This window comes from Lissotriton helveticus, chromosome 3_2, assembly GCF_964261635.1.
Source record: "Lissotriton helveticus chromosome 3_2, aLisHel1.1, whole genome shotgun sequence".
Classification (NCBI taxonomy): Eukaryota; Metazoa; Chordata; class Amphibia; order Caudata; family Salamandridae; genus Lissotriton; species Lissotriton helveticus.
The window spans coordinates 383,670,717-383,694,360 of record NC_136062.1 but is presented as its reverse complement, the minus strand read 5'-3'; the positions used below and the strand labels follow the sequence as shown (position 1 = coordinate 383,694,360).

General features: G+C 50.3%; 1 protein-coding gene and 1 pseudogene across 1 annotated transcript in view; both read right to left on the bottom strand.

Moving 5' to 3' along the window:
- The window catches only part of ABTB2 (ankyrin repeat and BTB domain containing 2), a 421,711-nt gene that overhangs the window by 142,855 nt on the left and 255,212 nt on the right, over positions 1-23,644 (bottom strand). The window lies entirely within an intron of this gene.
- On the bottom strand, positions 5,695-5,813 carry LOC144826677 (5S ribosomal RNA; annotated as a pseudogene).

Here is a 23,644-nt window from a genome sequence, read left to right as displayed (position 1 = left end):
GGACCAGGATAGCATCTTCAGCCCAGCAGGGGACCAGGAAAGCATCTGTAGCCCAGCAGAGGACCAGTATAGCATCTTCATCCCAGAAAAGGACCAGGATAGCATCTTCAGCCCAGCAGAGGACCAAGATAGCATCTTCAGCCCAGCAGAGGACCAAGATAGCATCTTCAGCCCAGCAGGGGACCAAGATAGCATCTTCAGCCCAGCAGGGGACCAGGATAGCATCTTCAGCCCAGCAGGGGACCAGGAAAGCATCTGTAGCCCAGCAGAGGACCAGTATAGCATCTTCATCCCAGAAAAGGACCAGGATAGCATCTTCAGCCCAGTAGGGGACCAGGATAGCATCTTCAGCCCAGCAGGGGACCAGGATAGCATCTTCAGCCCATCAGGGGACCAGGATAGCATATGTAGCCCAGCAGAGGACCAGTATAGCATCTTCATCCCAGAAAATGACCAGGATAGCATCTTCAGCCCAGCAGAGGACCAGGATAGCATCTTCAGCCCAGCAGGGGACCAAGACAGCATCTTCAGCCCAGCAGGGGACCAGGATAACATCTTCAGCCCAGCAGAGGACCAGGATAGCAACTGTAGCCCGGCAGAGGACCAGTATAGCAACTGTAGCCCGGCAGAGGACCAGGATAGCATCTTTAGCCCAGCGGAGGACCAGGATGAAATGAAATGAAAAATTGCACTTATATAGCGCGTAACTACCCGGAGGCCTCGCAGCGCTTTGACTGGTTACTGTGGCAAGCTATAGGGTGGATCAGCACGTTTTTGCAAATAGATGAGTTTTCAGAGCTTTCCTAAATGACATCCGGTTATTATTCTCTCTAAGGACTAGGGGGAGAGAATTCCAGAGCCTCGTGGCGGTGTGGGAAAAGGAGCGGCCGCCTCATCGGGCTTTGTTAATTTTGGTAGTAGTTGCGAGATGCAGTGAGCTAGAGCGGAGGGCTCTTGTCGGAGCGTAGGGCACAACTAAGGGGAACAAGATGGTAGGGCCTGTTCGGTGGAAGGATTTGTGCAGAATGCACATGGCCTTGAACTGTGCTCTGGCGGCCACTGGAAGCCAGTGGAGTTCTTTTAGGGCTTTCTTGGCTGACTGCCAGCGGGGAATATTGAACAGTAATTGGGCGGCACAGTTTTGCGTGACTTGAAGCCTGTTGGTCACTGCTGCCAGAGCTCCTATGTATAACGCATTTCCATAATCTAGGCGGGAGAGTATCAGGGCCTGGACCATGACTCTCCTCGCCTGGAATGGAAGTAGGGCTCCCCCTACTTCCATTCCAGGCGAGGAGAGCCATGGTCCAGGCCCTGATACGGAGTATTTTCATTAGCCCGACACATGTAGAGGCAGTTTTGGTCGCTTGGACCGAACAGTCTAGCGCTTTATCGAGCCAGATTCCAAGGCTCTTTATCTGGGTTTTGGGGGGGGGGAGGAAGACCGAGACATGTGGGCCAGATGGAGGCTAAGGTGGTCAGTGGGGGGTTGCCCAGTAGCATAATCTCCGTCCTCTCCCCGTTGAGTTTGAGACAAGAAGATTGCATCCACTCAGCAACAGCCTCTAGACAGGGGCCTAGGGTGTTGGATGACCCCTCAGTATGGTCCAGAGAGACCACTAGTTGGGTATCGTCGGCGTAGGTGACAATACGCACACCGAAGGGATGAACTATCTTTTCTAGAGGTTGCATGTAGGCATTAAAAAGAGTGGGGCTCAGGGAGGAGCCCTGGGGAACCCCACAGCTGAGTGGATGCTTGGGGGAGACTGTCTCGCCCTCACACACCTGGAAGAATCGCTCATCCAGGAAGGAGGTCAGCCATTCCAGAGCCGCGCCCGACACGCCCATGCCCTTCAGACGATATAATAGTCTGGCATGGTTAACCGTGTCGAACGCGGCACTGAGATCGAGTAGTATAATGGCAGCTTTTCCTCACCGGTCCAGCACAGTTCTAGCTTCTTCCGTAACTGCTAAAAGGGCAGTTTCAGTGCCGTGCTGAGGGCGAAACCCGGTCTGAGAGACACGTAGCAGATTATTAGATTCTAAATAATCTACTAAGATGTTATTGACGTGCCTCTCAAGTAGTTTGCTCATCCAGGGAAGCAAGGAGATTGGGCGAAAATTGGCCATGTTGTTCTGGTCCAAGGTAGGCTTTTTCAATAAGGCTTTGACCATCGCACACTTCCATGGGGCTGGGACGGAGTTGGAAGTGATAGAGGCATTGAGGACAACCAGAATGACCGGGCGAATGGCATCAAAGACCTTAGTTAAAGCCTGCGGAGGTGCTGGGTCATTCGGAGATCCCGAGGTGACTTTGGGGATCATTCTATCTAATGTGATGGAGTCAAGGAGTGGGATTTTGTCCAACAGACAGGGGGCGGGAAATTCAGGATCTGTTGTGGAGGTCAATTCCAGGTCCCCACTACCAGTGGTAAATGAGGAATAGATGACCTGGATCTTCTGAGAGAAGAAAGTGGCTAAGTTGTTACAGCGGGTTTGTGCGCCGTCAGATGACAGACGCTCAGGGGGGGGGGGGAATTAAAGATTTAGCAATTTAAAAAATTTCTTTAGGGGAGTTTGTGGCAAGATTAATTTTGCATTCGTAAAACTGGGCTTGTGCAGATTTTATTTCATTTTTATAGAGCTTTATTGCAGCTCTATACTCTACCTTCTTTAGTTGAGAGTGCTCTTGTCTCCAGGTTCTCTCAAGTTTGCAGCAGGATTGTTTCATAGTTCTAAGAGCAGGAGAGTACCAGGGGGCGACTTTGGATCGTTTTATCGATTGCAGGGGAGCCTTCGGAAGGACTTGATCAAGGGTACTAGAAATCCAGTTGTCAAAATTGACAGTGGCTGTGTTAGGATTAGTCACCTTCTGGGGTGGGTGTTCGGTGAGAGCCAATTTCCATTCGGGAAGCGGAAGCGAGGTCCATTTTATTCCCCAGTGTTTATTGTGATTTTGTAAGGTGGGAGGGGTGCTTGTGGACCATGTAAAGGGTATTAAAAAATGGTCAGTCCAGGGCAGTGGTATGGGTGCCTCGGCAGTTAGGCTATCTAGATTGCTATAGATGTGGTCTAGAAGATGTCCCTTGGTATGGGTTGGGTGGAAACCTTTTTGGGACAAGTCAATGGCCTGGAGGTTCGATCGAAGGCTGTTAGCTGCTGAATCAAGCGGATCGTCAAGATGCAGATTCAAGTCGCCCAGCAAGGTAAAATTTGCCGAGGTTAGTACTAGGTTGGCAGCTATATCCGTCATATTGGTGACGAAATCGCTAGGGGTACCAGGTGGTCGATAAACTAAAATACCAGAAAAGGTGGTGGTAGGAGAAAATTCGAGAGTAAAGTGTAGACTCTCACAGACTGGCGTAGTGGAGGAAGTGACACAACATCTATAGTTATCTCTATAAATGATGGCCAACCCACCACCTCTGTCTGTCAGGCGGTCCAGTCGCTTAAGGGTGTAGCCTTGGGGGGTGGCCCATACTGTAACAGGATCAGTTTCTAGCTGGAGCCATGTCTCTGTCAGAAAGAGGGCATCAGGATTGAGCTCCTCTATCAGCATGGCTAGCATCGTCAGCACAGTAGAGGATCAGGATAGCATCTTTATCCCAGAACAGGACCAAGACAGCATCTTCAGCCCAGCATAGGACCAGAATAGCATCTTTAGCCCAGCAGAGGTCTTCAGCCCAGCAGGGGACCAGGATAGCATCTTTAGCCCAGCAGAGAACCAGGAAAGGCACACCCGTGCACAATTTTGAGGATAACCAACGACTGTGTAAATGCATTTAAATTTTTTTTTTCTATGTAAATTTATTTTTATGTGGATATCCTGAAAACAGACATGTATTCCGTCATCCTAAATCTTGGATTAAAGGGTGGGGTTGGGATGTACGCGATTACCATATAATTGTAGTAGTTAGTGTGTATGAAAATGTAGAGTTTTTTAGGAGACACTGATATATCAGCTTTTGGAGACGCTATGCGCCTCTGACTCAATCTAGAAAGAAAAAAAATCCCCTATCAATGACTTTACTTTGAGGTGAATACCTTGTCTCGGTGGCTGTGGGTCAGGCATCACCACAACTGGCCATAATTGCTTCGTCAGCTCCTGTTTTGATTTGTTTAAAGCCAAACATCCCCTCCTCCTGGTACATAACTTCCTGTTTGGGAAGGTTCTGAAAGTGGGGTAGGCACAGACTACTCTGCCAACATTTGGATTAGTAACACATGTTCTTTACAGCACTGTGAAATTGAAACCCGAAAGCAGGCAGAGTTTTTCATCTTCCTTACGTTTACCGTTTAGAGCACACATTCTACTACATGTCTGCTTTTAATACAGCCCGCTGCATTAGACAAGGTCCATTTAGTGAATACATTCTCGTACTTTTAGCTAAGATTTTAAAATATATGTTTGCATCAGATTTAACCACATCTCATCAAGTAAGTACAACTCAATAGCGGTTTTCTGTGTTTTGAGTTTAAAAAAAATTGTTGAAGCGTTTGGTAAATGAGATTGAGAATTTTTTATATAATATTTTTTACAATAACCATTAAATGTATCAATACCTGCCCCCTTCCTGCTGGCAAATTATATTGCTGACGCCGCACATTGGGTTTTAAACTTCTGGTCCATTTTTTAGGCTTTTCTTGGTGGGGACACTACATAGTCAAATAGCGGTCATTCATTTAATTAATCAGCGGTGCACAATTCTTCCACAGTACAGGGCTAGTGCCTAGGTAAGGCCTGGTGCAGAAGTAGCATTTGTGCACAAGTGCCACGTGGTGCAAAGTGCGAGAAACACTAGCCTTTTGTTAATGATTGTGGAGCACTCCAACAGCAAATTAGGTTTTGACTTCAGCCCAGTAACTCCTATCACCATTCTTGGGCGTAGGAAACCTTAACACACACCCACCCGGCTTTTTCTGTGTTTTACCAATATTTTCTCCCTATTGATGACATAATGCGTCCATTACTTACTGGTTTTCGCATTCTTCCTAGTCCTACTCCCTCGCCTTCCTACTTAACCAATGAGGCTCTCTTGCCTCCAGTAGACCCCTCCCTCTTCAACATAGAAACACCCCTCACCCCCTCCTCAAGCCAACCCAGACACTCAGTTAGTCCGTACCGGGAGGGACCAGGAAGGAAGGCGTAGGAGAAGAACTAGCAGTAATTCCATTATCGATAGGTAATGGACGCATTACCTCCCTCACCTACCTACTTACACAATGAGGACATAGCAAACAAAATAGAAACAGACAACTGAGTCAGACCGCCCAACAATAATCGAGTGCCAAGAGCCTACACAGAACCACCTCTACTCTCACAGAGAGGACAACATTCTGTGACCCAACACAGAAACCAGAGGAACCCATATCACTTCTGCGCACCCAGAGGAAGTAGAGGGAGCCATCCGGATCCAAATGCTGAAGGATCCACGACCTAAAAAACAGCCACGGGTGCGGACACAACAATAGACCATCAACATACAGTCTGAAGGCCACACGCAGCTGCGGCTCAAACCAAGGCTAGCATTCCATCCCAGACATAAGGGGCATCAACCCCACACCTGGACTCGAGATACATTATGCAGACTGGATCCCATATCCTTTTTCGCATCAATTTTCTTTTCTTGTTTTTTCCCCTTTTATTTTAAATTATCTTCGTAACAAAATGTATAACTGCTACATGATGTATGAAATATCGTGAAGCATCTGGTATTCCCAAGTGGTCTCCCATCCATGTACAAACCAGGCCTGACCCTGCTCAACTTCTGAGATCAGATGAGATCAGGTGGTTTTAGGGTGGTATGCCCATAGGCCCAACCTTCAACAATGGAAGTGCCAATGCCATCTTCGAAAATGAGCACGAGCCAGCGACGAAAGACCGAACCCGTAGGGCAAGAGTCACAGACCACAAACGCCAGGCCACAGCGACACATTCTAAATGGAGCCCCATTAAAAAACACAAAAGTGGGGATGCCGGCAGTGCCTTGACCAGAGACCAACACAATCCTCCCAGGCAATACCCACAATAGGAACACAGAAAAACAGGCAACAAAACCCGCTCCGACTGTCCTTCAAAATCAAAAAACACCCCGAAATGCGCCCTGCCTCATCAGAGACGTCGACCCGAAAGCACAGCCCCAGCTACTGATGCACCACCGGACTCCGTCCGAAGACTGCCGATAGCGATCCTACCCTGCTACGTGGAAGACACCACCAAGCAGGGGGAGGGCTCGAGTCAGGGGTACACGCAGGTCCACTCTTTTCACAGGGTGGACGCCGTCCCCCCTGCCAAGAAGCTGGGCCCCACAGAAATATGCAGAACGTGTCCCGGTGTCATTTTCAGACACAGGGACATGTTCAGCACGTGACGTCATAAGGTCATTTGCATATTGTCAGTCCCCCCACTTCTTTTTATAGGACTTGTGCCCTGAGCCAGGGGGTCCACCGGTATAAGCAACGCAACTGACAGCCCCCTGGCTCCATCATGAAGGAAAAAAACCAGAAGGTAAGTCTTTTTGGAGACAAAAAAAAAGAACAGGGGGCAAGGGATCCTCGTTGGTAAAGGATGAATGCAAGGGAGCGACAGGGGTTAATGCTGCTGGGGTCGGCTACAACGTGAAATGGGCTTTTTTTTTTTTAAGATAAGACTATATGACCCGCCCCAGCTGTAACTCACTTGTACCTGCATACTTCTTGCATATGTTTATTTGAGGTAGACTTTTCTGCTCCTGTTACAAATCCATTATTTAGTCCGGACCAACATCATAAGGCAGGCATCTACTTCTAAAACGTTACTCTTACCTTCATGGATGAAAGATGTCTATATGTCCTCCCATCTTCCTTCGCATTTCCCAGTGTGCTGTGCTCCATCGCCCTCTTTTAGATTCATTGCAAACATTATAAAGTTTTACATCGGGGCTACTGACGTCATTCATCACCAAGGCTTTGCGATGGGGGCTCCTTGTGTGCAGGCATGTATCTGCACCCAACCAAGTGACATCTCTCAGGTGGTTAATGTGCTTACTGCAGACACTTGTTGGTAAACTGCAGCTCACATGTTCTCCTCAAAGTCATGTATCTCTGGGGTTAATTAGCATGTTTTAAGACCAGCTTTACCCTGTCTGACTCTGCGTCTATTCCCTGCCGGAGCGATCACGCCGTTTATTTACCTGCAGCATACACCTAAATGAATGTACCCTTCACTCTAAAAGTTCCAACTTCAGTGAAATTGCTCTGTGGCTTCATTTTCGTGACAGCTCCACTGAAACCGAGATCTCAGCCCTCAGAGTGACTGGGCAGAGATGGATGTGAGAGTCTACTTGGGGAAAGGCCAAACCACAGGACTAGACCCTTTTCAGAAGGGACATTTGATATTGTAACATATCATTAAACCAGCGAGTAACCAACTTTGCAATGTGAATTGTTATAGCTGGAGAAAATGTATACATTTCATGGTGGGCCAGAGGTACATTTATGAATCTGAAAACTCAATTTAGCTTTATAGCCCGCTATTAAAGGCCCTGATCCCCTATAACGAGGTTGAGGGCCTTTAATGACAGGTATAGCCTGAGGCAGAAGGGCTATAAGGCTAATAGAACATTTCACCAACCGAAGGTAGAATGTTCTAAATTAAAAAGGGAAAAGGAGAGAAACAAACATCAACTGTTGGAGCTCCGGGCTTCTACCGGCCATTATAAGCCCGGAGCCACTTTTGTCTTCATGGAGCTCTCGACATTCCAAGGTTCTAATCTACTTTATATCATGATATTATATTATATTATGATAGAATTATTTGGATGCATAATTAATCATGAGAGTAATCGTAGGGCAAATCATTTCCATAACATTAAAGTCTTCCCCAAATTCAAACTGCTCTGCATCAGCATAGGTAAAATGTATAATATTAAAATAAACGTTTTCCATATATCATGTGATTTACTTTTCTTTCAGCTTCATTCATGTTTTTAATAGTAGGGCCTAGACTAAAGGGCAACCAATTACAGATGGTGCCCACATTAAGTGATGTTCTTAATTTGTGCCAGGGGCACCCGCAGTTATTTTTGGAGACTGGGACTGATTTTGTCATCAGGATTTTACCCAGAGAAAGAGAGAGAAAGGGAGGAAAGAAAGAAGAAGGAATAAAACAAGTTGCAAAGGGCGATAGTGGTGAAAAAGCACTTGTGTCCGTGAAATAAAGAGACAAGAAGCATAGGGTAGTGGAAGGAAGAGGCATGAGGTGGAACCAAGACGCGGCAGCTGTGGGATTCACCGTTCCCGGCACTCGGCAACACTTTGGGCCCCTGCACATCACAACAGAACAATGTGGCACTGGGGTTGGGCTGAGCCTGGCCACCTTGGACCGAAATGTGGGCTCAAATGTATAAAAAATGGGTTTTTGTATGGATGTATGGCACACACTGAATAGCGTTCTTAGCTCTAATGTCTATGAGTACAGCATAACTTTACTAAGCACATTACCAGGAAAGCACCGCCACCAGTACAGGTTATATAGTAGAATGATGCAAAGCATAATCCTAGTGATACATGATTTATGGGAAACATCCTTTACAACGCAACTTTTACCACGCAGTGCTTTTACATTGCAACTTTTACAACGCAAACCATTACAACGCATTGCGCTGGGGGGCCCTCTAGGATAGGGAATAGATTTAATTTACTATCCAACACCTTCCCTAGTGTCCACGGGGACTGGAGTTGGAATAGTAAATTAAACTATTCACTATCCAGCACGCCAATGCGCTATGCGTTGTAATGGTATGCGTTGTAAAAACTGCGATGTAAAAGCATGCGTGGTAAAAGCATGCGTTGTAATGTCATACATCCATTATTTATACTTTGTCAGTTTGTGAATGACGCAAAACACAAACCAAAACTATATATTGTATATTCCTCTTTGTGAACTGCTGTATAGTTGACAGCTGGACCATGGAACACTACTATCCTGGCCTTGTCTAGAGACCTAGAAGTATGGTCCTGGATGGGTGTGCATCCTTCCTTGTCTGAACCTCGCAGAATCTTCCAGATCCCTGCAGTACCATCAGAGATCCCTACGGCGTGCAGACCTACTCTCCTCAGCGATTAATGCATAATGAAGGAAAGGAGAGACTTCAAGTCAAAAAACCCTCCCGCCACTCTGCAAACTTGAACGTTCCAGGCCGAAGTTACCAAGGGACTAGCAATGACAAAAGACCATCCATCCATCCATCCACCCACCAATCCACCCATCCATCCACCAATCCACCCATCCATCCATCCAGCCACTGATCCAGCCATCCATCCCTCAATCCATCCATCCACCAATCCACCCATCCATCCATCCATCCATCCATCCACCAATCCACCCATCCATCCATCCATCCACTGATCCACCCATCCATCCCTCCATCCATCCATCCACCAATCCATCCATCCATCCATCCATCCACTGTTCCACCCATCCACCCATCCATCAATTCATACTATTAATCCATGGCTGTTGTGTGGCCACTGGATTCAAGCAAGCCTGGCTCAAGAAGGGTAATACCCTGAAACCGGTCCCAGGATGCTTGTTTTCGGTATAGGGAGGGTCTAGCCTGGCCGTTCGGTCTGGACTGTTCCCAAGGGGGATTTGCGTATGGCTGTGCCCAAACTGGGATGACATAGTGGGCAAAAGAACGATGGATTTAACCCAGATCTTTTGACTGGGGAGAAGGTTTGCATTGTCAGGATTCCGTCCATCATTTGTTTACATTTCTTTGTTTGTTTGTGTATGACGCAACGCATAAACCTAAACTATGTATTGTATATTCCTCTTTGTGAACTTCTGTATAGTTTACAGTCTTTCTGCAGCTTTTGAGGTGCTGGACCACGGAACACTACTATCCTGGCCTTGTCTAGAGACCTAGAAGTAGGGTCCTGGATGGGTGCGCATCCTTCCTTGTCTGAACCTCGCAGAATCTTCCAGATCCCTGCAGTACCATCAGAGATCCCTACGGCGTACAGACCTACTCTCCTCAGCGATTAATGCATAATGAAGGAAAGGAGGGACTTCAAGTCAAAAACCCCTCCCGCCACTCTGCAAACTTGAACGTTCCGGGCCGAAGTTACCAAGGGACTAACATTGACAAAAGACCATCCATCCATCCATCCATCCATCCATCCATCCATCCATCCACCCATCCATCCATCCATTCATCCCTCCATCCATCCACCAATCCACCCATCCATCCATCCATCCATCCATCCATCCACTGATCCACCCATCCATCCCTCCATCCATCTATCCACCAATCCACCCATCCATCCCTCCATCCACCAATCCACCCATCCATCCACTGTTCCACCCATCCACCCATCCATCAATTCATACTATTAATCCATGGCTGTTGTATGGCCACTGGATTCAAGCTAGCCTGGCTCAAGAAGAGTAATACCCTGAAACCGGTCCTAGGATGCTTGTTTCTGGTCCAGGGAGGGCCTAGCCTGGCAGTACAGTCTGGACTGTTCCCATGGGGAGCAGGGTCAAGACTGATTTGCATATGGCTGTCTCCAAACTGGGGTGGCATAGTGGGCAAAAGAACGATGGATTTAACCCAGATCTTGTGACTGGGGAGAAGGTTTGCATTGTCAGGATTCCGTCCATCATTTGTTTATATTTCTTTGTTTGTTTCTGTGTGACGCAACGCATAAGCCTAGACTATGTATTGTATATTCCTCTTTGTGAACTGCTGTATAGTTGACACTTTTTCTGCAGCTTTTGATGTGCCACAGAACACTACTGTCCTAGCCCCGCCTAGAGACATGGTGGATGGTCCTAGATGGGTTCACGTCCTTCCTTGTCCCCACTTAGCAGAATCTTCCAGATCCCTGCAGTACCATCAGAGATCCCCAGGGCAAATAGACCTTCTCCAGCAATTAATGCATAATGAAGGAAAGGGGGGACTTCAAGTCAAAAACCGCTCCCGCGACACTGCATACTTGAACGTTCCAAGCAGAAGTTACCAAGGGACTAGCATGTAATCATAAACCGACCGACCATCCATCCATCCATTCATCCATCCATTCATATTATGAATCTATGGCTGTGAACCAGATAGGTAGGTCTCTGCCTGCAATAATCTGGGAAGATGGCTTAGTGAGACAAGCGCTGTCAACTGACTCTAGCTGAAAAATGATTTCCTGAAACACATAATGTGCATGGGGGACTATAGGAGAGCGGGGATGCAGTACGTCAGCATAATGCTCAGCAGCACTGTTGCATTGTTATTTAAGATTATAGATGGGTAGCTGTCAATTAGGGAGTGTTCTCCACAATAAGATTGGCATTCTGAATGTCATTTGAAACCTCCACGTGGGAAACGCCAGAATGCACGAAAAAAGCAGATAACTAATTTCAGACTTCAGAGCCGCCGCGTGAAAACAAGAATGCATTTTTATTCTGCTTTACATGATGACTCGGACTATGTTCCAAAAACAGGGACATATATTTCAAAATTAGTAAAAGCGTTGGGACACTGGACAATCCTTAGAAAACAGGGACTGTCCGGGGAAATACCAAATTAACCATGGGTACACCCCGAATATTGACACCAAAATACAGATGGGGCACAACATTGAGGAGAAAATATAGAACATGAAACATCAACAGGTAAGTCAGTCTCGAATTTGTATACCTTAATTCACATGTCTGTACATCTGTGGTACATTTATATCTTCAAGGTACGTAGATGTGGAGTAAAGGATAGCAAATGTGCAGCTCCCTATATGTGGGGGGGTCTATTTTTAGTAGTACAACCACTGACATCCCACAATGACTTGCAACAGAAAGGACAGCAATTGAAACACAGCTTCATCCCCCAACTCCCCCCCGGATCTAGGGGGGTGGGTCAGCCCAGGGCGTCACTTTTTTTCGGGGTGGCGGGTGGGGTGTTGAATTTTGGTGAGTGCGAGATACATTCTTTTACATTTTATTTTTCCTTGTCGTCGTCTGTCGTTCTTTGGCACCGCCCTGGGCAGAAAAAGCTCTATCTATGCCAATGGTATCACGACAACATGGAGACCGGCGGCAACCCTAAGCGTTTGTATGCAACAAGATGTTGGGCAAGGACTTCACAGAAAAACATCAGAGGAGTGCTTAGCAATATAGCTTGGTTACGTTGCAAAGATTTGAAGAGTTATGTATTGTCATTAGTAGGGCCTCACAGTGCTGTCTCAGTTTGGGCGCCTTACCGCCCTGTTCTCAAAGGTTCCGTCACAGGTCCAAGTCTGTTGCCTCACTTTTACAGTTTAATCGTGTGTGTGCTAGTAGTATGCTGGGAATGGGGGAGACAGTTGTAGGGCCAGCTGGTCTAGTCCCCTATATTGTCTATAGTGAAAGTTCAGGATTTCATATATCTTAGAAAATTCTGATTACTGCAAATTAAAACCCCAAACTGCCTGAAAACTCAGGATATATGATGTACATGAGTCACTGCCTTATGACATCACGATAGGAAGCTGCAAATAGGAGCCAGATTTCAACAATGGCCTTCCTCCTAGGAGATGTGGTGCTCCCAAAGGGCAAAATGTCACTTTACCTGGAACACCAAAAATCGTTCAGTCGTCGCTCTCAAAGTCTTTGCTCTTGGGGAGGAGGTCACAGACATCTCCTGCACAAAACATATAAACTCTCCCCAGGCTGGGTCTCACTCAAAAAAATTACCCTTGAAATTTGATAGAAAGTTCACTTTGGGCGCTGGGGGGGGGGGGGGGGGGCGGGGCTTTTAGAGAAAGGCACGTGGGAAGAAACTGAATCTATATCAGCAGCCTGCATTATTCTGTCTTAAGACACAGGAAAGGCAGTCAGCCCACCACAGACCGCAGAGCAGCTGAAACTAATCTCCAACCCATGATTTATTGACTTATAATGGGACAGAAACCGAATGCACAGCCGCCCCCGCCCACATGGAAGTGGGTCTTGAGTAGGGCAAGGGGGCGCTCCCCCGGCTAGAACACCTGGCCAGGGCTGGACTCGGATATTAGGGGTTCACTCCCGCTGCCCCAGGCTGTGCAGTTTCCAATGCGGATTACAAATGTATATCTGTAAGTACCAAAATGCAAAGAGAAGGCTGCGTGAACTACTCACACCTGGACAACTCGAGATCTGTGCTCTCCATGGGTGTAACCATTTTTCTTTCACAAACAAATTCACTATTGTAGTTATTGCTCATTTTATTACAAGCCCAGTGCTGTTTATAGGTGGGGGTGTCCTTGGTTTGTGCCAATACTTCCTGCCAAGGGGAGCAGGATTACTCGTCTTGTCGTGACTGTTGAGTGCTGCGCACAATAAAGCAAGAAGAGAGACTGCATGATATTTCCACCCCCTTGACTTTATTAAAATCAGGACTCTCCTTCAATATTATCTAGGGGACTCTGAAATTAGCATTTGAAAAGCACGCAGTCTGACATTACCGTGGCACTGAGCACGCAGTCTGCCATTACCGTGGCACTGAGCACGCAGTCTGCCATTACCGTGGCACTGAGCACACAGTCTGCCATTACCGTGGCACTGAGCACGCAGTCTGCCATTACCGTGGCACTGAGCACGCAGTCTGCCATAAACGTGGCACTGAGCACGCAGTCTGCCATTACCGTGGCACTGAGCACACAGTCTGCCATTACCGTGGCACTGAGCACACAGTCTGCCATTACCGTGGCACTGAGCACACAGTCTGCCATTACCGTGGCACTGAGCACACAGTCTGCCATTACCGTGGCACTGAGCACGCAGTCTGCCATAAACATGGCACTGAGCACGCAGTCTGCCATGAACGTGGCACTGAGCACGCAGTCTGCCATTACCGTGGCACTGAGCACACAGTCTGCCATTACCGTGGCACTGAGCACACAGTCTGCCATTACCGTGGCACTGAGCACACAGTCTGCCATTACCGTGGCACTGAGCACGCAGTCTGCCATAAACATGGCACTGAGCACGCAGTCTGCCATGAACGTGGCACTGAGCACGCAGTCTGCCATTACCGTGGCACTGAGCACGCAGTCTGCCATTACCGTGGCACTGAGCACGCAGTCTGCCATAAACGTGGCACTGAGCACGCAGTCTTCTATAAACATGGCACTGAGCACGCAGTCTGCCATTACCGTGGCACTGAGCACACAGTCTACTATTAGCGTGGCACTGAGCACGCAGTCTGCCATAAACATGGCACTGAGCACGCAGTCTGCCATTACCGTGGCACTGAGCACGCAGTCTGCCATTACCGTGGCACTGAGCACGCAGTCTGCCATTACCGTGGCACTGAGCACACAGTCTACCATTAGCGTGGCACTGAGCACGCAGTCTGCCATAAACATGGCACTGAGCATGCAGTCTGCCATGAACGTGGCACTGAGCACGCAGTCTGCCATTACCGTGGCACTGAGCACGCAGTCTGCCATTACCGTGGCACTGAGCACACAGTCTGCCATTACCGTGGCACTGAGCACACAGTCTACCATTAACGTGGCACTGAGCACGCAGTCTGCCATAAACATGGCACTGAGCACGCAGTCTGCCATGAACGTGGCACCGAGCACGCAGTCTGCCATTACCGTGGCACTGAGCACGCAGTCTGTCATTACCGTGGCACTGAGCACGCAGTCTACTATTAGCGTGGCACTGAGCACGCAGTCTGCCATAAACATGGCACTGAGCACGCAGTCTGCCATGAACGTGGCACTGAGCACGCAGTCTGCCATTACCGTGGCACTGAGCACGCAGTCTGCCATGAACGTGGCACTGAGCACGCAGTCTGCCATGAACGTGGCACTGAGCACGCAGTCTGCCATTACCGTGGCACTGAGCACGCAGTCTGCCATAAACGTGGCACTGAGCACGCAGTCTTCTATAAACGTGGCACTGAGCACGCAGTCTGCCATTACCGTGGCACTGAGCACACAGTCTACTATTAGCGTGGCACTGAGCACGCAGTCTGCCATAAACATGGCACTGAGCACGCAGTCTGCCATGAACGTGGCACTGAGCACGCAGTCTGCCATTACCGTGGCACTGAGCACGCAGTCTGCCATTACCGTGGCACTGAGCACGCAGTCTGCCATTACCGTGGCACTGAGCACACAGTCTACCATTAGCGTGGCACTAAGCACGCAGTCTGCCATAAACATGGCACTGAGCATGCAGTCTGCCATGAACGTGGCACTGAGCACGCAGTCTGCCATTACCGTGGCACTGAGCACGCAGTCTGCCATTACCGTGGCACTGAGCACACAGTCTGCCATTACCGTGGCACTGAGCACACAGTCTACCATTAGCGTGGCACTGACCACACAGTCTGCCATAAACATGGCACTGAGCACACAGTCTGCCATTACCGTGGCACTGAGCACACAGTCTACCATTAACGTGGCACTGAGCACGCAGTCTGCCATAAACATGGCACTGAGCACGCAGTCTGCCATGAACGTGGCACTGAGCACGCAGTCTGCCATTACCGTGGCACTGAGCACGCAGTCTGCCATTACCGTGGCACTGAGCACGCAGTCTGCCATTACCGTGGCACTGAGCACGCAGTCTGCCATAAACGTGGCACTGAGCACGCAGTCTTCTATAAACGTGGCACTGAGCACGCAGTCTGCCATTACCGTGGCACTGAGCACACAGTCTACTATTAGCGTGGCACTGAGCACGCAGTCTGCCATAAACATGGCACTGAGCACGCAGTCTGCCATTACCGTGGCACTGAGCACGCAGTCTGCCATTACCGTGGCACTGAGCACGCAGTCTGCCATTACCGTGGCACTGAGCACACAGTCTACCATTAGCGTGGCACTGAGCACGCAGTCTGCCATAAACATGGCACTGAGCATGCAGTCTGCCATGAACGTGGCACTGAGCACGCAGTCTGCCATTACCGTGGCACTGAGCACGCAGTCTGCCATTACCGTGGCACTGAGCACACAGTCTGCCATTACCGTGGCACTGAGCACACAGTCTACCATTAACGTGGCACTGAGCACGCAGTCTGCCATAAACATGGCACTGAGCACGCAGTCTGCCATGAACGTGGCACCGAGCACGCAGTCTGCCATTACCGTGGCACTGAGCACGCAGTCTGCCATTACCGTGGCACTGAGCACGCAGTCTACTATTAGCGTGGCACTGAGCACGCAGTCTGCCATAAACATGGCACTGAGCACGCAGTCTGCCATGAACGTGGCACTGAGCACGCAGTCTGCCATTACCGTGGCACTGAGCACGCAGTCTGCCATTACCGTGGCACTGAGCACGCAGTCTGCCATGAACGTGGCACTGAGCACGCAGTCTGCCATTACCGTGGCACTGAGCACGCAGTCTGCCATAAACGTGGCACTGAGCACGCAGTCTTCTATAAACGTGGCACTGAGCACGCAGTCTGCCATTACCGTGGCACTGAGCACACAGTCTACTATTAGCGTGGCACTGAGCACGCAGTCTGCCATAAACATGGCACTGAGCACGCAGTCTGCCATGAACGTGGCACTGAGCACGCAGTCTGCCATTACCGTGGCACTGAGCACGCAGTCTGCCATTACCGTGGCACTGAGCACGCAGTCTGCCATTACCGTGGCACTGAGCACACAGTCTACCATTAGCGTGGCACTGAGCACGCAGTCTGCCATAAACATGGCACTGAGCATGCAGTCTGCCATGAACGTGGCACTGAGCACGCAGTCTGCCATTACCGTGGCACTGAGCACGCAGTCTGCCATTACCGTGGCACTGAGCACACAGTCTGCCATTACCGTGGCACTGAGCACACAGTCTACCATTAACGTGGCACTGAGCACGCAGTCTGCCATAAACATGGCACTGAGCACGCAGTCTGCCATGAACGTGGCACCGAGCACGCAGTCTGCCATTACCGTGGCACTGAGCACGCAGTCTGCCATTACCGTGGCACTGAGCACGCAGTCTGCCATAAACGTGGCACTGAGCACGCAGTCTTTTATAAACGTGGCACTGAGCACGCAGTCTTCTATAAACGTGGCACTGAGCACGCAGTCTTCTATAAACGTGGCACTGAGCATGCAGTCTGCCATAAACGTGGCACTGAGCACACAGTCTGCCATTACCGTGGCACTGAGCACGCAGTCTGCCATTACCGTGGCACTGAGCACGCAGTCTTCTATAAACGTGGCACTGAGCACGCAGTCTGCCATTACCGTGGCACTGAGCACGCAGTCTGCCATTACCGTGGCACTGAGCACGCAGTCTGCCATTACCGTGGCACTGAGCACGCAGTCTGCCATAAACGTGGCACTGAGCACGCAGTCTTCTATAAACGTGGCACTGAGCACGCAGTCTGCCATTACCGTGGCACTGAGCACACAGTCTACTATTAGCGTGGCACTGAGCACGCAGTCTGCCATAAACATGGCACTGAGCACGCAGTCTGCCATGAACGTGGCACTGAGCACGCAGTCTGCCATTACCGTGGCACTGAGCACGCAGTCTGCCATTACCGTGGCACTGAGCACGCAGTCTGCCATTACCGTGGCACTGAGCACACAGTCTACCATTAGCGTGGCACTGAGCACGCAGTCTGCCATAAACATGGCACTGAGCATGCAGTCTGCCATGAACGTGGCACTGAGCACGCAGTCTGCCATTACCGTGGCACTGAGCACGCAGTCTGCCATTACCGTGGCACTGAGCACACAGTCTGCCATTACCGTGGCACTGAGCACACAGTCTACCATTAACGTGGCACTGAGCACGCAGTCTGCCATTACCGTGGCACTGAGCACGCAGTCTGCCATTACCGTGGCACTGAGCACGCAGTCTACTATTACCGTGGCACTGAGCACGCAGTCTACTATTAGCGTGGCACTGAGCACGCAGTCTGCCATAAACATGGCACTGAGCACGCAGTCTGCCATGAACGTGGCACTGAGCACGCAGTCTGCCATTACCGTGGCACTGAGCATGCAGTCTGCCATTACCGTGGCACTGAGCACGCAGTCTGCCATGAACGTGGCACTGAGAACGCAGTCTGCCATTACCGTGGCACTGAGCACGCAGTCTGCCATAAACGTGGCACTGAGCACGCAGTCTTCTATAAACGTGGCACTGAGCACGCAGTCTGCCATTACCGTGGCACTGAGCACACAGTCTACTATTAGCGTGGCACTGAGCACGCAGTCTGCCATAAACATGGCACTGAGCACGCAGTCTGCCATGAACGTGGCACTGAGCACGCAGTCTGCCATTACCGTGGCACTGAGCACGCAGTCTGCCATTACCGTGGCACTGAGCACGCAGTCTGCCATTACCGTGGCACTGAGCACACAGTCTACCATTAGCGTGGCACTGAGCACGCAGTCTGCCATAAACATGGCACTGAGCATGCAGTCTGCCATGAACGTGGCACTGAGCACGCAGTCTGCCATTACCGTGGCACTGAGCACGCAGTCTGCCATTACCGTGGCACTGAGCACGCAGTCTGCCATTACCGTGGCACTGAGCACGCAGTCTACTATTAGCGTGGCACTGAGCACGCAGTCTGCCATAAACATGGCACTGAGCACGCAGTCTGCCATGAACATGGCACTGAGCACACAGTCTACCATTAGCGTGGCACTGAGCACGCAGTCTGCCATAAACATGGCACTGAGCATGCAGTCTGCCATGAACGTGGCACTGAGCACGCAGTCTGCCATAAACGTGGCACTGAGCACGCAGTCTTTTATAAACGTGGCACTGAGCACGCAGTCTTCTATAAACGTGGCACTGAGCACGCAGTCTTCTATAAACGTGGCACTGAGCATGCAGTCTGCCATAAACGTGGCACTGAGCACACAGTCTGCCATTACCGTGGCACTGAGCACGCAGTCTGCCATTACCGTGGCACTGAGCACGCAGTCTTCTATAAACGTGGCACTGAGCACACAGGCTGCCATTACCGTGGCACTGAGCACGCAGTCTTCTATAAATGTGGCACTGAGCACGCAGTCTGCCATAAACGTGGCACTGAGCACGCAGTCTGCCATAAACGTGGCACTGAACACGCAGTCTGCCATTACCGTGGCACTGAGCACGCAGTCTTCTATAAACGTGGCACTGAGCACGCAGTCTGCCATTACCGAGGCACTGAGCACGCAGTCTGCCATAAACGTGGCACTGAGCACGCAGTCTGCCATAAACGTGGCACTGAGCACGCAGTCTGCCATAAACATGGCACTGAGCACACAGTCTGCCATTAGCGTGGCACTGAGCACGCAGTCTGCCTTAAACGTGGCACTGAGCACACAGTCTGCCATTAGCGTGGCACTGTGCACGCAGTCTGCCATAAACATGGCACTGAGCACACAGTCTACCATTAACGTGGCACTGAGCACGCAGTCTGCCATAAACATGGCACTGAGCACGCAGTCTGCCATGAACGTGGCACCGAGCACGCAGTCTGCCATTACCGTGGCACTGAGCACGCAGTCTGCCATTACCGTGGCACTGAGCACGCAGTCTACTATTAGCGTGGCACTGAGCACGCAGTCTGCCATAAACATGGCACTGAGCACGCAGTCTGCCATGAACGTGGCACTGAGCACGCAGTCTGCCATTACCGTGGCACTGAGCACGCAGTCTGCCATTACCGTGGCACTGAGCACGCAGTCTGCCATGAACGTGGCACTGAGCACGCAGTCTGCCATTACCGTGGCACTGAGCACGCAGTCTGCCATAAACGTGGCACTGAGCACGCAGTCTTCTATAAACGTGGCACTGAGCACGCAGTCTGCCATTACCGTGGCACTGAGCACACAGTCTACTATTAGCGTGGCACTGAGCACGCAGTCTGCCATAAACATGGCACTGAGCACGCAGTCTGCCATGAACGTGGCACTGAGCACGCAGTCTGCCATTACCGTGGCACTGAGCACGCAGTCTGCCATTACCGTGGCACTGAGCACGCAGTCTGCCATTACCGTGGCACTGAGCACACAGTCTACCATTAGCGTGGCACTGAGCACGCAGTCTGCCATAAACATGGCACTGAGCATGCAGTCTGCCATGAACGTGGCACTGAGCACGCAGTCTGCCATTACCGTGGCACTGAGCACGCAGTCTGCCATTACCGTGGCACTGAGCACACAGTCTGCCATTACCGTGGCACTGAGCACACAGTCTACCATTAACGTGGCACTGAGCACGCAGTCTGCCATAAACATGGCACTGAGCACGCAGTCTGCCATGAACGTGGCACCAAGCACGCAGTCTGCCATTACCGTGGCACTGAGCACGCAGTCTGCCATTACCGTGGCACTGAGCACGCAGTCTGCCATAAACGTGGCACTGAGCACGCAGTCTTTTATAAACGTGGCACTGAGCACGCAGTCTTCTATAAACGTGGCACTGAGCACGCAGTCTTCTATAAACGTGGCACTGAGCATGCAGTCTGCCATAAACGTGGCACTGAGCACACAGTCTGCCATTACCGTGGCACTGAGCACGCAGTCTGCCATTACCGTGGCACTGAGCACGCAGTCTTCTATAAACGTGGCACTGAGCACACAGGCTGCCATTACCGTGGCACTGAGCACGCAGTCTTCTATAAATGTGGCACTGAGCACGCAGTCTGCCATAAACGTGGCACTGAGCACGCAGTCTGCCATAAACGTGGCACTGAACACGCAGTCTGCCATTACCGTGGCACTGAGCACGCAGTCTTCTATAAACGTGGCACTGAGCACGCAGTCTGCCATTACCGAGGCACTGAGCACGCAGTCTGCCATAAACGTGGCACTGAGCACGCAGTCTGCCATAAACGTGGCACTGAGCACGCAGTCTGCCATAAACATGGCACTGAGCACACAGTCTGCCATTAGCGTGGCACTGAGCACGCAGTCTGCCTTAAACGTGGCACTGAGCACACAGTCTGCCATTAGCGTGGCACTGTGCACGCAGTCTGCCATAAACATGGCACTGAGCACGCAGTCTGCCATAAACGTGGCACTGAGCACGCAGTCTGCCATAAACGTAGCACTGAGCACACAGTCTACCATTAGCGTGGCACTGAGCACGCAGCACACTGTCTGCCATAAACGTGGCACTGAGCACACAGTCTACCATTAGCGTGGCACTGAGCACGCAGTCTGCCATAAACATGGCACTGAGCACGCAGTCTGCCATTACCGTGGCACTGAGCATGCAGTCTGCCATAAACATGGCACTGAGCACACAGTCTGCCATTACCGTGGCACTGAGCACGCAGTCTGCCATAAACGTGGCACTGAGCACGCAGTCTGCCATTACCGTGGCACTGAGCACGTAGTCTGCCATTACCGTGGCACTGAGCACGTAGTCTGCCATTACCGTGGCACTGAGCACGCAGTCTGTCATTACCGTGGCACTAAGCATGCAGTCTGCCATAAACATGGCACTGAGCACACAGTCTGCCATTACCGTGGCACTGAGCACGCAGTCTGCCACGGTACCGTGGCACTGAGCACACAGTCTGCCATTACCGTGGCACTGAGCACACAATCTGCCATAAACGTGACACTGAGCACACAGTCTGCCATTAGCGTGGCACTGTGCACGCAGTCTGCCATAAACGTGGCACTGAGCATGCAGTCTGCCATCAACGAGGCACTGAGCATGCAGTCTGCCATAAACGTGACACTGAGCACGCAGTCTGCCATTAGCGTGGCACTGTGCACGCAGTCTGCCATAAACGTGGCACTGAGCATGCAGTCTGCCATAAACATAGCACTGAGCACACAGTCTACCATTAGCGTGGCACTGAGCATGCAGCACGCAGTCTGCCATAAACGTGGCACTGAGCACGCAGTCTGCCACGGTACCGTGGCACTGAGCACACAGTCTGCCATTACCGTGGCACTGAGCACACAATCTGCCATAAACGTGACACTGAGCACACAGTCTGCCATTAGCGTGGCACTGTGCACGCAGTCTGCCATAAACGTGGCACTGAGCATGCAGTCTGCCATCAACGAGGCACTGAGCATGCAGTCTGCCATAAACGTGACACTGAGCACGCAGTCTGCCATTAGCGTGGCACTGTGCACGCAGTCTGCCATAAACGTGGCACTGAGCATGCAGTCTGCCATAAACATAGCACTGAGCACACAGTCTACCATTAGCGTGGCACTGAGCATGCAGCACGCAGTCTGCCATAAACGTGGCACTGAGCACACAGTCTACCATTAGCGTGGTACTGAGCACGCAGTCAGCCATTAACGTGGCACTGTGCACATAGTCTGCCATTAGCTGGGCACTGTGCATGCAGTCTGCCATAAACGTGGCACTGAGCACGCAGTCTGCCATAATCGTGGCACTGAGCACGCAATCTGCCATAAACGTGGCACTGAGCACACATTCTGCCATTACCGTGGCACAGAGCACACAATCTGCCATAAACGTGACACTGAGCACACAGTCTGCCATTAGTGTGGCACTGTGCACGCAGTCTGCCATAAACGTGGCACTGAGCATGCAGTCTATCATAAACGTGGCACTGAGCACACATTCTGCCATTACCGTGGCACAGAGCACACAGTCTGCCATTACCGTGGCACTGAGCACACAGGGGCTCATTTATGGGTCCTTGCGTCATTTTTGTGCCGCCAGTGCGTCACTTTTTATGATGCACCAGTAGTGTAAAGAAATGGACTATGTTGCATCATATTTAAAAAGTGACGTATCTAGGTAGATGCGTCACTATGTAAACCCCTGCGTCACATTATACCTCCGTCAGGTATAATATTTGCAGTGGGGGTGTTCCAACGCAAGAAAGGGCCGTAGAAGTGACGCAGGGAAATCTATGAGATATCACTGCGTCACTTTTAGGACGAGGTATACATTAGGAGGGCAAATATACTATTCTAACTCCAGTCCCAGAATATTTGGGGAAAGTGCTACTTCCCCCAAAATCGTCCAGCAGACTTACTGTTGGGATTCCAGTCTCTGAAAATGTGGGGGAAAGTTGAAAATTCTCCACGTGTTTGGTCAATGCAAAAGTACCAGTTTTGGCAATTACTTCAAAGTCCTGTTCCGAGGGCTCCCTTTATGGAAACATGTAGGAATACCATTGGAATAATTGCAGATGGACACCGTGCCCATACTGAACGGGACATCCGCTGGGAGGATGGAAAAGGGTTAATCTTTGATGGCCTTTAGCAAAATACTTACTTCGACCTTATCTGTGAAGAGCAAATTTAGAAGAAGCAACAGGAGTGGAATGTATTTGTTTTGTACAACAATATTACACTCACTGTCCTGTGTGCTGGCGTCTTCCGTCACGCCTGGCTTTTCCACCAGTAGCACGTGGCACAGTCAGAATTTCTGACAAATACGTGGACTAGGAAAAGTAAAACTACAAGTCCCAGAAGGCAAAGTGCAGTTTACTACAAATCTGCTAATTAACGACTGGCTTATGCTGCCGTACATGAGACCTGGCAGCAACAGCACAAAGTTGCATTTCCTGCCATGTGGAACCCTGAACCAATTTTGCTGAGATTCGTTCTATATTTATTTTTCTAAATCGTCGACTTCCCCCTCACGTCAGTGCAGAAAGAATGTGATATTATACTGCCCACTGAGACATACTCTGTTTACACCCTATCCATCCAAAAAAAGTGCTGTACAAAA